General features: G+C 37.7%; 1 protein-coding gene across 2 annotated transcripts in view; it reads left to right on the top strand.

Moving 5' to 3' along the window:
* Znf704 (zinc finger protein 704) overlaps nucleotides 1–15017 on the top strand; it is a 171118-nt gene that overhangs the window by 49859 nt on the left and 106242 nt on the right. The window lies entirely within an intron of this gene.

Raw genomic sequence — 15017 nt, 5'->3', positions numbered from 1 at the left:
CACAGACTTTCTTGCCTGGGCTTGCTTTGAACCTGGATCCTCAGATCTCAGCCTCCTGAGTAGCTAGGATTACAGACATGAGCTACCAGTGCCTGGCTCCAAGTTGTGAGATTCATCTATATTGTAAAATATGCCATTCAACACTCCATTTTTTATTGTCAAATAATTCTCCATTCCATGGATATAGCACATTTTATATACTTACCAGTTGATGGACACAAGGTCAAAATTTAGTCAGGAGCCAGATCATATTAAGTGATACTGTGTTATATTTTTAAATTATGAGGGAACAAGAGGGATTTGCAGAGGAAAATGGTGTGAGATTATTTGTCTTTTGGAAAGATCACACTAGCTCTTCCACTTAGAGTGGTGGAGGGAAATAAAAATGGATTTGGAAGATCAGTCAGGACGCCAATGCACTAGTGTTACAAAGGTATCATAGAGAGGACTGAAGTGAGGATAGTCAGGGTGAAGAGAAGTAGACAGATCCAAGCCACATCTTTGAAATAAAAATGAGGTTTTTTTCATTGTGAGCAGTAGAAAATGACCAACTACTTTAACAAAGGATAGATTTAGGAGTTGTTTTATTAGGAGGAGTTATTTCATTTTCACCTTAAAAAAAAGGTCTGTCAAGCCAGGTACTGGTGGCTTACAACTGTAATCCTAGCTGCTCAGGAGGCTGAGATTTGAGGACTGAAACTCAAAGCCAGACAAGGCAGGAAAGTCCATGAGACTCTTATTTTCAGTTATCCACTAAAAAAAGAAAAGTAAAGCTATGATTTGAGTGGTAGAGCACTACTTGAGCAAAAATAGCTCAAGGACAATGCCCAGGCCCTGAATTCAAGCCCCAAGATTGGCTCAAAATAACAACAATAAAAACAACAAAAAGACTATCAAAAGCAAGTAGCTTCCAGCGTTACGAGGAGGCTAGAGAATATCATGGAATATGCTTCTTAGCTTTGAAAATGAGGGGTGTGTGTGTGTGTGTGTGTGTGTGTGTGTGTGTGTGTGTGTGTGTAAGACATCTTGCAGATTCAGGAAGTAAATTTACCCAATAGATACCAAATAAAACTGAAAGATGTATATTATGTGTAGCTATCATGACTTTCGTTTCTTAATGCAGAAATGTTTGATTACTCACATACTCAATAAATGAAAGACCTAAATAAGTTTCTGATACTGTATGAATTTTTATCACATCTATTAGTGTTTATAGGAGAACATTAATATTTTTTTTCTCAGTGTGTCTATAATGCTCTAAAACACATTGAGAATTGTAATATTTAATATCACTTGCTCTCCAGTCATTAAAACACATTGAACATTCAGGCAAATATGATGAAATATCCCAGATCACTGGTGCATGACATGATGTTTTGTTTTTACCAGCCATTGCTGTTTTAGAGGTGCTGATACTGAAATTTACTGGAATTCACCCAAATACCAATTACAATCTGCTCATGCAAAGTAGTAACTGTCTTCTAATTATAACTCTAAAGCTAAAGAAATCTATTAGCAAACCAGTTATAACAAGGAAAAAGATTAGCCAAAATATTCTTAGACTTAACAACAGTTTATTACAATACTAGATTGTTAATTTGCCATTAAAACAGAGCAAACCATTTGGTACTGTTTGTTTAGAAGGTTTTTAAATATAGTGATGTAATACTTATCACTTGCTAGATAAAATGAAGTCATCTTCTTATTAGTTGCCATTTTGGAAATTGTATAGTTTAAAAGGACTTCAGAAACTCAACGTTTGAGTTCAGAGTTAGAAAGTGATGAGCTATGAGCCACGTTCTTGTGTACAATGGAGAACTGTAAAGTAGTTGGGCTACATTGTTTAATGCTGAAGTTTCACTTTTGTACCTTCTCTTTTATGTATTACATACCATTTGTATGAAGGTCTCCTGTGTCAGTTTTAGAATTAGGAGGTATAAGGAAACTATTGCCTTTTATTTCTGGATCTCAAGCCAACCAGTTTCTGGAGAAAATGTCTAATGTTTTAAATGCATTAGAAACTTTTGAGATCTTAAATTCTATAACCAATATGAAACTACAAAAAAATCCCACTTTAACATTTTTTAAAGTTTTCATTAAAAAATAGCACGTTTTTGAGAGAAATGGGGACAAAAACATATCAATATGTGAGAAGTAATAGACCCTGTATCTGGCTAATATAACTGTAACCCCTCTATATATTGAAATAAAAATTATTTAAAAAAATAAAAAATAGCACATTTTTGGGTCTGGGAGTTTTGCCTAGTGGTAATATGCTTGCCTAGCATGCATGAAGACCCAGGTTCCATTCCTCAGTACCACACATATAGCAAAAAGCTGGAAGTGGTGTTGTGGCTCAAGTAGTAGAGCTCTACCCTTGAGAAAGTCCAAGGACAGTGCTGAGGCCCCACGACTGGCAGAAAAAGAAAAATAGCACATTTTCTTTTGAAAAACATTGCTCCTAGCAGAGATTTGCAGTAGAGCAAAACCTAGATACATAAGGCCATATAGTATGATGCTAAATGAAAGGACCTCTAGGATATAGAAACAAAAGCCATATAATGAATGATTGTTGTCCTTAATGTACTATGTTATCTCTCATCTCTTTTGCTGTCCCTTGGTTATCTCATATTGTTACAGTATCTCACTTTGTTATCTGATATATTGGATATATTTGTATTTGGTTATTTGAAATTGGATAGGGAAGGGTGGAAAACAAGATGAGGGGTGGGGGTTGGGGGGAGGGAAATGGGGACCAAGACATGAGAAAGGGTATTGATGTATGTGAAGTAATACACCTTCTATCTGGCGAATATAATGTAACCCTTCTATTAATTACAATAAAAATATATGAAAAAAAAGAAAACATTGCAGCCAGGTGCTGGTGACTCACACCTTTAATCCTAGCACTCAGGAGGCTGATCTGAGGATCTCAGTTCAAAGCCAGCTCGAGCAGAAAAGTCCCAGTGAGTCACTTATTTACAATTAACCACTCAAGAAACTGGAAACAAGAGCTTTATCCTGTGTAATTATTGTTTTTAGTATACTATGTTATTTCTTTTCTCCTTTTTTCCCCTTATGGTTAATCTCATGCGGTTACTGTATCTAACTTTGTTACCTGGTATATCATATTTACATTTATTTGTTTATTTGAAATAGGAAAGGGAAGGGAGGAAATTGAGATGTTGGGAGGGTTCGGGGGAGGGAAATGAGGACAAAAACATGAAAGGGGGTATCAATGAGAAGTAATGCACCTTCTACCTGATGAATGTCACAGTAACCCCTCCATACATTATTCCAACAATAAAAAAGAAAAAATACCTTCACATAGTAAATTAAGAACAACAATCACAAAGATAAACTTCTTGTTTCCATAACCTAGAGTTCATTTCTTTAATCTCATTCTGTATGACCATATTTACATAGCTTTTGAGCTATTGTCATCCTCTGATAGGAGAATCCTAAATGTGTACTAATTATTACAAATGAGGGATGCTATGGAGCCTGTGCTCTTTTGGGTTTTGCTTACTTTAGTTAAGATTTTTTTTCAAGTCTTTCCATTGCCTTACAAATGGGGTGATGGCATTCTTTCTGATGGCACCATAGAATTCCATTGTGAATAGGTATCACATCCTCTTGATCCATTCATCTACTGAGGGGCATCTGGGTTGGTTCCATGGTGAATAATGCTGCAGTGAACATCATTGTGCTAGCAGCTTTAGTATGGCCTTGTTTCTGGACATTTGGGTAAATGCCCAGGAGTGGGATTGCTGAGTCTCAGAGAAGCTCTATGTTTAGTCTTTTAAGGAATTGCTATACTGCTTTTCATAGTGGTTGAATGAGTTTGCACTCCCACTAACAGTGGTCACATCCCCTCCTGATCACATCCCTTCCAGCATCTGTTTTTATAGATTTCTTGATCCTGGCCATTCTAACTGGAGTGAGGTGGAATCTTAGAGTTGTTTTGATTTGCATTTCTTTTATGGCCAGAGATGTTGAGCATTTCTTTATGTATCTATAGGCCATTCTAATTTCTTCTTCAGAGAAATCTCTCTTTAAGTCTTTGGCCTATCTTTTAATGGGATGGTTGTTTCTTTGAAGATTTGGAGAGATTCAATTTTTTTTAGTTGTAGATATATTTTAGATATGAGGCCTTTGTCTGTTGTATGGTTAGTGAAAATCTTCTCCCACTCTGTGGGCTTTCTATTTAATTTGCTACCTATGTCCTTTGCTATACAGAAGCTCTGCAGTTTAATGCTGTCCCATTTGTCCAAATTTTAATTTCTTGTGTTTCTGCACCTTTATTAAGAAAGTTTGGTACTGTGCCAATGATTCCTGGTGTATCTTCTATTCCTTCCTGTAAAGTTTACAGGCAACCTTTATCTAGTTCTATTCCTTATCATCATTCCAGTGGTTCATGTTAGTAAGTAATTGCTTTTTTTTTTTTTTTTCTTTTCTGGTCATGGGTTTTGGACTCTGGATATGGGCATTGTTTTTGAGCTCTTCAGCTCAAGGCTATCATCCTACCCCTGGAGTCACAGCACCATTTCCAGTTTTTTGGTGGTTAATTTGAGATAAGAGTCTCATGGACTATAGTGCCCAGGCTTGTTTTGAACTGTGATTCTCAGATCTCAGCCTCCTGAGTAGCTAGGATTACAGGACTGAGCTACCCCGCACAGCTCAAGTAATTGCTTTCTTGCTACAGTCTGCTTATTACTACGCAGCAGGGAGAATGCTGCAAATGAAGTGATGGAGAAGATGGTTAGGAACCAATATAATGACAATGCAACACATTGTGCCATTTCACTTGTCAGCGTATCTTGTTCCTAAAGTCAACAAATCAATATTAAAGAGCCAGGCACTAGTCACATCTGTAATCGTAGCTACTCAGAAGTCTGAGATCTGAGAATTTTAGTTTGAACTCAAGTAGGACAAAATAGGCTAAAGCGAGAGCTGAGAGTTCCTGAGTTCAAACCCCAATACAAAGGCCAACATGAATGAATGAATGTGTAAAAGCTATTTCTCTTTTTGTGAGTGCCTGTCAGTGATTTCTGAAATTGCAATTCACGTATGCTGCCATTCTAGTCTTAACAGCACTTCTTTTTCCTTAACTACCAGTGATTACATTGATGTTTCACTTGTTTATTTTATTATCCTATATTGGAGCTTGAACTCAGAGCTTTGCGCTCTCCCTTAGATTTTTTTTTTTGTTCAAGACTGGAGCTCTACCAGTTGACCTACACCTCTATTTCTGGCTTTTGGCTGTTTAAATTGGAGATAAGTGTCTCAAGGAATTTTCTTTCCAGGCTAGCTTTGAACTGTGATCCTCAGACCTTAGCCTCTTGAGAACTTATATTCCAGGCATGAGCCACTATTGGGGCTCAGCTTAATGTGGTCTTAGTTTTCTTATTTAGAACTTAGAGAAGTTTGTGTTTTGTTAAACAACAAACAAGCTTCTGAAGTTCACATATATACTATATATATATATGTATGTACACACGCATATTGAACATTATACTTTTATTTTACCCATTTAAATATTGACAAATTTCCAATAATTGTATATGATAGTCCTTTATTATAAGCACACATTAGTACATTGATTGATTATACTTGTACATGAAGACATTAGAATGTGCCACCTATTTGGAATTGTAGAATTTTAGTCATTAATACAAATTTTAAAATATTAATTTATATTTTGCTATTAATGAAGGATATATTCTCTGGATTTGCTGTGAATTATGAAGTAGAATGCTCAAAGTATGATGTTTACTCATTCTCAGGTATCATTTCCAAAGAACTCTTAGGTAATTAGTAAATTCTTTCCTGTGGGCATGCTTTTTTTTTTTTTTTTTTTGCCAGTGCTGGACTTGAGCTCAGGGCCTGAGAACTGTCCTTGAACTTTCCCAAGGCTAGAGCTTTACCACTTGAGCCTCAGCACCACTTCTAGCTCTTTTTTTTCTATGTATGTGGTACTGAGGAATCGAATCCGGGTCTTACTGCATGCTAGGCAAGCATTCTACCACTGGGCCAAACTCCCAGCCCGTGGGCATGCTTTTTGACAATAACTTGAAGAAGATTGAATAAGCTAAACCTCATGTAGAGCAGTAGAGTTATCACAAGGTTTGTGTACCTGGGAACAGTCCGTCGTGCTGAGCAGTGCCATTATCTACTTTTGTGGTACCCTGGCCAGAGATGGCTTCTACAGAGATTGGTTCCACATACATGATAGGCAACGTCTTTGTTTCTCTGTATACCTGTTCCACACTTAAACAGTCAGGTAATAGAAATAATTTGATTCTCCCAATCTAGATTTCCACTATTATTATAAGAAAGGACAAATAATAATGAGCACATTAACTCCTGTATTTATTCAAAAAGAATATATTTGAGTAGCGCTGCCTAATAGAAATTTTATAATTTTGAATAGGTACCTTTAAGACAGTGAAAAGAAATGGGAAAATAAAAGTTAACCTGGCCTATCATTATATCGTTAGTATAAAAAACGTATTGAGCTATTTTACTTCTGTATTTTGCATGCTAAATCTTTAAAATCTGTGACATGTTTATTTTTACAGCAATTTATCAGTTTCACCCAGGCACATTGGAAACCACACTGGCGAGACCTGTCAGTAGTAGACAAGGCAGCCTTAGTGTGAAGTTTAATGGAACTACCTTTCAGCTCAATTTTTCATTTATCCCAGAGGCAGCAGTTTTCCTATACTTTTTTCTACTTAGGCACACATGAAAAAAATACCTTATCCAGATTCTAGAAGAAGAATAGAAACCCTTTGTCAGTGTTTGTTATACTTTGTAAGGGACCCACTGTGTGGATGAGGGACTGTTTATAGTTGGCACCAACCAGCCATAGTTGAAAGCCACAGCATGACTCTTGAATGCCCCTGTAGGAAGAAGGACTCCATTTTGTATGTAGCTAATGATTTTTACAATTACAGTTATTAGATAGCTATTCAAGTTCTGTCTAGATCTAAATTTAAATATGTATTGATATAATTCTGATCCTTAAAAACTTAAAACATTAAGGCCTAGCATGCAGGAAGCCCTGGGTTCCATTCCTCTGTACCACTTACATAGAAAAATCAAGAAGTACTGCTCTGGGCTCAAGTGGTAGAGCTCTAGTCTTGAGAAAGCCCAAAGACAGTGTGCAGGCCCTGAGTTCAATCCCCAGGACTGGCAAAATTCATTCATTCATTCGGGCCAGGAGTCGGTCCTAATGGTAGAGTGCTTGCCTAGTGTGCACAAAGACACAGGTTCTATGGTTCTATTCCTTGGTACCACATACAAAGAAAAAGGCAGAAGTGGCACTGTGGCTCAAGGAAAGCCCAAGGACAGTGCCCAAGCCTTGAGTTCAAGCCCCAGGATTGGCAAAAAAAAAAAACAAAAAACAAAAAAAAACAGAAAAAAATAAAACTTAAAGCTTTAAAATTTAAAAGTTTAAAAGCCAGCTAGGTGCTGGTGGCTCGCAGCTGTAATCCTAGCTATTCGGGACACTGAGATCTGAGGATCAAGGCCAGTCCTAGCATGAAAGTCCATGAGACTCATCTCCAATTAATGACCAAAAAGCCAGAAGTAGTGCAGTGGCTGAAGTGGTAAATAGCCTTAAGCTGAATTGCTCAGGGACAGTTCCCAGGCCCAGAGATCAAGCCACATGATAAAAACAAACAACAACAAAAGAACACCTTAAAGCAGATGCCTCTTATTAGATTATCAGTCACTACCCAAAATAGCAACCATTACAGAAGTTTAGATATAACAAGTAGACATGCTTTAGATTGAGTTATCACACTTAATGCATTTCCTCATATTTTTTTCTTTATATGCATGACTAATGACAAGTCAGTGCATACTGCTTTTAAACTAGGAAATGGAGCAAATTTGACAATTAGTTTTAAAAGACTTTGTACTTAGCAAGGGGTTTGTTTTGCTACTGGTTTCCATTGTGACTGATTCTTCCTTTAATTATTAACTTGTTTTTTTTTCCCCTACAAATAGAGCTCTCGATGAGGAAATATTAAAAGGGCTTGACTGGAGAGTTATCAAGTTAGAATTCTTAAAGAATTAGATTTTTATTTTTAGATACAGAGGACTTTGTGGATGATAACATTTAATTGGCATTTCAGGGAAGTCCTCTGATAGCCTGTGGAAGTGAGAAGTTAAGTGAAGACAGACATGTAAGTTTTGAAACTAATAGCAAAAGGAATGGTTAAGAGGTCCAGGTAGAAATATTACAGACAATCGCAAAATCTTAACCAGGACAAAAGCACAGTAGAAGGGGCTGTGTTCAAGACAGGGTGAGTTTCAGTTGCCATAGATCTTGACAAGAAGAAAGCAGATGATAGAGATGACTCAGGATGATTCTAGAAATTTTGCCTGGGCATCTGGTTGGAGAAAATGATGCTAGTCAAAGCATAAGAAATTCAGGAGCAATACAAAAGTTAAGTAGATGTGGGTTGTAGAAAACAAGGATTTGGATATAGTTGTGTGGAATTCAAGATGCTTTTAGCAGTAAAACAGTCTGATTATGTTCCTCACCACAAGTCTACAGATTTTAAGCAAAACTCAGATGGAGAAGCAGAGCACCAACAGCTCATGCTGAAATCTTAGCTACTCACTAAGCTGCGACTCGAGGATCTCATTTCAAAGCCATCCCATGTAGAAAAGTCTGAGAGATTCCCATCTCCAATTAACTAGAAAGAAGAAGATCTGGAGGTACGGCTGAAGTTGTAAGAGTGCCATCTGAGCAAATGAGCAAGCATGAGACACTGAGTTCAAACCCCAGTGCTGGCAATAAATAAATAATTAAAAAACCAAATCAACAAAAAGTGTTACAACATCTTAGTCTAATCATAATGTAAATAATTGCACTGGAAGTACAATTATTATTAAAATAGCTAACATTTGAAGTGCCATAAGTATTTGCTGTTTTAAAATAGTCCTAAAGTAAATAATCATCATTCTACTTCTTCATTTTCATATGTTGGCTTTCTTTTCTTGTGGCAAGCTTTACTTTTAGAGTTTACTTTATAAATGATGAGATTTGGTTGTTTGCCCCCACTCAGTATTTATTGTGACTGGACTTGGCAAACATTCTCTAATGTAAAGGAGTGTTTGCCAACACTTTGGTAATGAAACTATGAATTTGGCTTTCCTAAATACAGTGTATCTCATAATAGATTTAAATTAACTTTGCTTCCCTTTTGTAAAAATTACAGCTGAATAAGGTCATTTGCTGTTTTCTACATCCTATTCTCTATTGTGCATTTTTTAAAATGTGAAGTCTTATCAACAAAATGTAAGGTTTCATCAAATCACAGTAGAAACCTTTCCGTTTTTTCTTCCTTGTAACTGTTTACACCAGGATAAATAAAAATAATCTTCAATTTACTTGGAGAGCAATTTTTACTGAGGAGTTCTTTTAAGGCTATTGAAACAGACACACCCATGCATGCACAACTGAATCTTAAGTATTGGTAATTGTGAACTGTTTTTGGAGGAAATGTTGTTTCTAACCACAACTGATAAATATATTAACTATATGGTTTTCAAAATATCACCTGGGTTCCTTGCACATGCAGTGTGGCTTCACAGAAGCAGATCTTGCTAATGAGGGTAGCAAACTTACTGCCAAGAGTGCTAGACAGCTGTGCCACATCAAGGGGAGGGGCAGATGTGCAGAGCACAGTGTTTAGCCTGGATTGTGCCTTGTAACCATAATGGAAAGCATTGACACCCATTGAAAGCTCTATTTAAGAACTGTGTTTTCCCACATGTTTACTTTCCAGACCTAACACATTTCCCTTTTGATTCATCCCCAATACACAGTGCAGTTGTTTTTCCATATATCTACAGATATGTTACAACCTGAAATTTTAGATTTAGAATTGAAGGGAAATAGAGCTATACATTTGTGACAGCACAAATATATTAAGGCTCAACTCCACCTTCAGTTAAGAATTGTGCTTTTCTCTGCATGCAGTTTAAACAAAGTAAAATTCACAACTTAGAAAAAAATTCTTTCACTTCCAGTTGCAGAAGAGTGTGATTTCTAAGAATAAAAACACTCATGAACAATAATTTTATAGGGGATTTAAAATGGCTTGGAAAATAAAGTTGTTGTACAAGATGGCAGAATTTGCAGTTCCTGCTGTTTAATCTTTAAATTTTTTTTTTATTCAGGAGGCTGAGATGTGAGGCTCGAGGTTTAAAGCCAGCCCAGGCACTAAAGAATGTGGGACTCTTATATCCAATTAATCACTAAAAAATGGGAAGTGGGGCTGTGGCTCTGTGGGTAGGGCAGTGGCCTTAAGCTGAAGAGCTCAGGGACAGTGCCCAGGACCCCATTTCAAGCCTCATGATCCACAAACAAACAAGCAAAACAACAACAACAAAATAAAAAACCAGGAAAAGGGAAAAAAAGTAATTGTCAGTTGCGAGGCTTGAAATCTAGGTCTTGGTGCTGTCCCTCAGGTCTCCAGTTCAAGACTAGCACTTTGCCACTTTAAGCCACAGCACCATTTCTAGTTTTCTAGTGGTTAATTGAAGAGTCACAGGGACTTTCATGTCCTGACCGGCTTTGAACCGTGATCCTCAAATCTCAGCCTCCTGAGTAGCTAGGATTACAGGCATGAGCCACTGGTACCTAGTTTTCTATTTAATCTTAAGGAAGTCCCTAATCTTATTTCCTGCATCTACAGGTCCAGGCATCTCAGGTGTCTCTGCCACATGGAAACTCTGGCAGTGTCTGTCTGTTCTATATGTAGTTTTAGTGTTTCCTTTCTCCACGTGCTGTTGATCTAAGGTTGACTAGAAAAACAAACAAACACAACAGGAAAATTTGGAACTTCTCAAACTCTTTAAAAAATATTCAGCCAGGGGCTGGGAATGTGGCTTTAGTGATAAGAGTGATTACCTAGTATATTTGAAGCCCTGGGTTCCATTCTTCATTACCACATAAGCAGAAAAGTCTGGAAATGACACTGTGGCTCAAGAGGCAGAGTGCTAGCCTTGAGCAAAAGAAGCTCAGAGATAGTGAGGGCCCTGTCCCTCAGTTCAAGCCCCGGGATTCCCTCTCCAACCTCCCCCTCCCCCCCAAAAAAAGTCAGCCACTTAATAATCTGCTAAGGTTACAAAGGCGCAGAAACCTATTTTATAGTTGATTAAAGATTTCAATCCATGTTTGTAAAGTCTTAGTTTGATTATTACATTTCTAAGTTAAATGATTGATTTCCTTTTAAACTACATATACAAATATTAAAATAAAAGTTGTTTCCTCTTGTCAGTGGATCATGACATAATGTCCCTTTTTCTTTGTATAAATTTCGTATGTCTTAACTATTCTATGAAAGCAACAAGGGATACAGAGCAGAGATGATTCATTCATAGGCTACAAAGCAACAAAAGATAGAGTGGAGATGACTGATTCATAATGTAACCTAGCACATGCATTGACCCCATTCCTGTCCCCCCATTCTTCTCTCTTATGTTGGTCGTGGGACTTGAACTTTGGGCCTGGATGCTGTTCCTGAGCTCATCTGCTCAAGGATACCACCCTACCCCTTGAGCCACATCATTACTTCTAGTTTTCTGGTAATTAATTAGAGATAAGAATCTCATGGACTTTAGTGCCCTGGCTGGCTTTGAACCTTGATCCTCAGATCTCAGCCTCCTGAGTAGCTAGGATTACAGGTATGAGCCACTATACCTGGCTACATTGACTATATTTTATGCCCTAAATATTGGTTTTGTTGTTGGTTGGCCATTTTTTTGAAATATTTGTTGGATGCCTCCTGAGAAGCAGTAACAGGTGTGATATGCTGTCCTAGTGTCTTTCCTCTGCTGTGTAGAATTCATTCAGCTTTTTTCTCTTTATTATTTAAAGCACATACTTCACTGGGGGAAAATGCTCTTTAAAAATCTGATGAACTGAGTTCTTAAGCTATCACAATAGGTTTTGCGAGCTTCTTACTTCCTTGTTCACATCATGAGAAACTTTACCTAGGAGTGGCAAACAGTAGCTATTGGACCCACAAGAACACAACCTTTGGACATCCTCTACCCTGTGGTTAAGCATGAGGCCAAGCAAACACAAAGAAAGGAACAGGTTTCCATAGATGTACATGGTGTTCCAGGGCTCAGAATTTTCTAGATTGTCGCTTAATTGAGTGTTGCTGTCTTTGAGAGTAGGAGACATTATGTTGGAATTATGTTACTTGACTTCCTGGTGGAACTGTGCCAGCTGACTGAGGCTAATAATGTTCTCTTCTTTTGATCTCAAAAGTGAAAGCATGCCAGGTTTCAAGTTTACTCCAGCATATGTAGCAAAGCTCTAGAGGCTCTGCTCACTCCTTGAAATGTGGGAAAATTGCAAAAATGAGAAGCTGTTTCTGCATGCATAGTATTAAGCTGATGTCACATCTAAAAATGACCCAGTAAGCAGAAGCATTTGCCATGAAGGATTCTTCTTGGCTTGGTATCGGCCTTGTTCTTTACCTGTTCTGATCAGAACCAGGCAGAGCCACGTGTCTGTGGTTCAGACCTGTAATCCTAGCAACTCAGGAGGCTGAGACCTGAGGATAGCAGTTCAAAACCAGCTTTGAACTTCCAATTAGCAGCAAAAAAAACAGAAGAAAAAACGAAGGGACAGAGACCAGGCCTTGAATTCAATCCCCAGTACTGCACCAAAACCAAATAAAACACTAGGCAGATTTTCCTGTATTTGCAGTCATATGTGAAACAGATCTCACCACTCTTAGGATTATGGGATTTTTATCTCCACTTTGTTGAAACTCCATTTAGACCCAGTTGGATTCAAAGGAGTCAGCTCTGTTTATTGAGGGACAAAAAACAGTATTCCCTGCAGGATGATGATTTTACTATTGGCCACTGCTAGGTTGGACTGGTATTTCAAAGGAGTATGGGTGCTGCAAATAGGAGCTGAGGGGTAGCAAAAACTTATTAAAACCATTAAGCCTGTGATTGGTGATATTTTCCTGTTGTTTTAGGAGACTAAATATGGGGTGAGAGGGCAGATGTCAAAAATTTGTACAATTTTAAAATGTCACAGCTTAATGTGAGCTGGTTTTAAAAAAAAATTCCAAGAAAAGGAGTGAAAAACTGATGTCTTCTCAGCCTACAGCTGAAGATTTGATGCTCAGATGGCTTCGTTATTTCCCAGACTCTTAAGTCATTTCTTTGTCTCATGTATCATCATCCACCATAAGGAAGCAGCACAAACATTCCATCTTCTTCTACCCTGGGTTAGGAATTAGGTATTTAGTCCTGATGATAACGGGAAGAGACCATGTCAAGTATCTCTTCTGTGTGTGCCATGGCCAAGATAAATGTGGTGGTTGTTACCTTAGGTCAAAGTCAAGCTTGGATCTCACAAAGCAAAGAGCACTGTGGGCATCCTGAGAACCATCTGCTTCATCTTGTTTCTCTTGAAAATGGATAAAAAAACTAACATAAGAGAAGGCCAAAAGGTTAGGTATGAATACTTCGTAGAAACCGATTTGTCAAATGGTACCACATTTTCATTTGTTAGGCAGCATTTAGCATTCATCACACATGGTTTTCTGTGCTGATGTGCTAATAGTCTTCTTGCTCAAGAGGAAAAGATGCCACTTTCTGCTCTAGCCTAGGAAACACACCACCTGCTTCAACAAGCTGGGATGTGGTATTTTTCCACTGAGAAGAACACTTGTTTTTGCAGTCAGAATACAGCAGTGCTGTTTGACGAAGACATTGATGATGCCAAAGGATCAAAGGTGGGAGTCAATCTCAGTTGACAGCTTATAGGCAGATCAAAGCAACCAGAATGATACATTGCTGTCCACACTGGATTCAGCCTCGTGTGTGTGTGTATGATTTTTATTTGTCATCCCTAGTCAAAATCTACCCAGGATCCCAGTGAAAGTCCTTGAGTGAGGGAGAACAGTTAAAACTCAGAATTAAAGCCTGGCACCCGTGGCTCCTGCCTATAATCCTGGTTTTTCAAAATACTGAGATCTGAGGTTTGAAGCCAGCCTAGCAGGAAATCTGTGAGACTATTATCTCCAAATAACAATTAATTACCAAAAAGCCACAAGTGGCACTATGGCTCAAGTTATAGCCCAGAGACAGCATCGAAACACGGAGTTCAAGTCCTAAGATTGACAGGGAAAAAATCAGGCATATTTTCATGTTCATCTGATCATGCTGGGATAAACACAGGTGCTATTACTATAATCAGAGTTAAGATCAGTCCTTTGGAAATGACTCACACTGATTGATGGTATATAGTATACCAAGCAGCTTATCTTTTTCATTCATGTGCCTTATCCATGTTTAAAACAAATAGACTTTAAAAAATGAGAAAAAGGGGAAACAATAATATTACGTTTGGTGCACAGTATCTAGTTTTTGTGTTTAATTCTTGACTCGCAAGGACTTTAGCTTCTCTAAGTTAAGTGCTTCCAAATGACATTTCTTGTTACTTAAAGTGAGATGTTAGACTAAGGCTGATCTTCCATAATTCCAGAAGCCATAGAGAGTTGATGGCTATAGAGAAGTGTCTCTAAAATCCTGCAACAGAGTTGGTGTGGGTTCCTTGTTGTGATCTGAGACCTTCAATGAGATGTCATATACAATAGGTCTTTCATTGCTTCAGTTTTCTCTGCATGTTCCCTGGGGCTATAGCATCATAAGGCAGCAGTGCTAGAGAAAAGTGTGGAATAATTGCTTGATGGACAGGAATATTAACTTTTGTTAAGTTACATGCCAGGTTCCCAAACTTCAAACTTCCATTACAGGCATCTAAATAGTTATTGATTTAGTTTAAAGTGTCCTGTACTCACTCAGCCTACTTGAGTGATAGATATTTAATTTTTACAATTTAGAAATCTAGTACAATAATGTTTTACGAGTAAGACTGTAAGTCTTAGTCATCATCACAGTGATAACTATAATTGTGGTTAGAAATAATAACTAATAGAAAGTAGCTAAAAAGAAAAAAA

Source organism: Megascapheus bottae, chromosome 9, assembly GCF_031878675.1.
Source record: "Megascapheus bottae isolate mThoBot1 chromosome 9, mThoBot2.hap1, whole genome shotgun sequence".
NCBI classification, from domain to species: Eukaryota; Metazoa; Chordata; class Mammalia; order Rodentia; family Geomyidae; genus Megascapheus; species Megascapheus bottae.
This window is presented reverse-complemented; position numbering and strand designations above follow the sequence as displayed.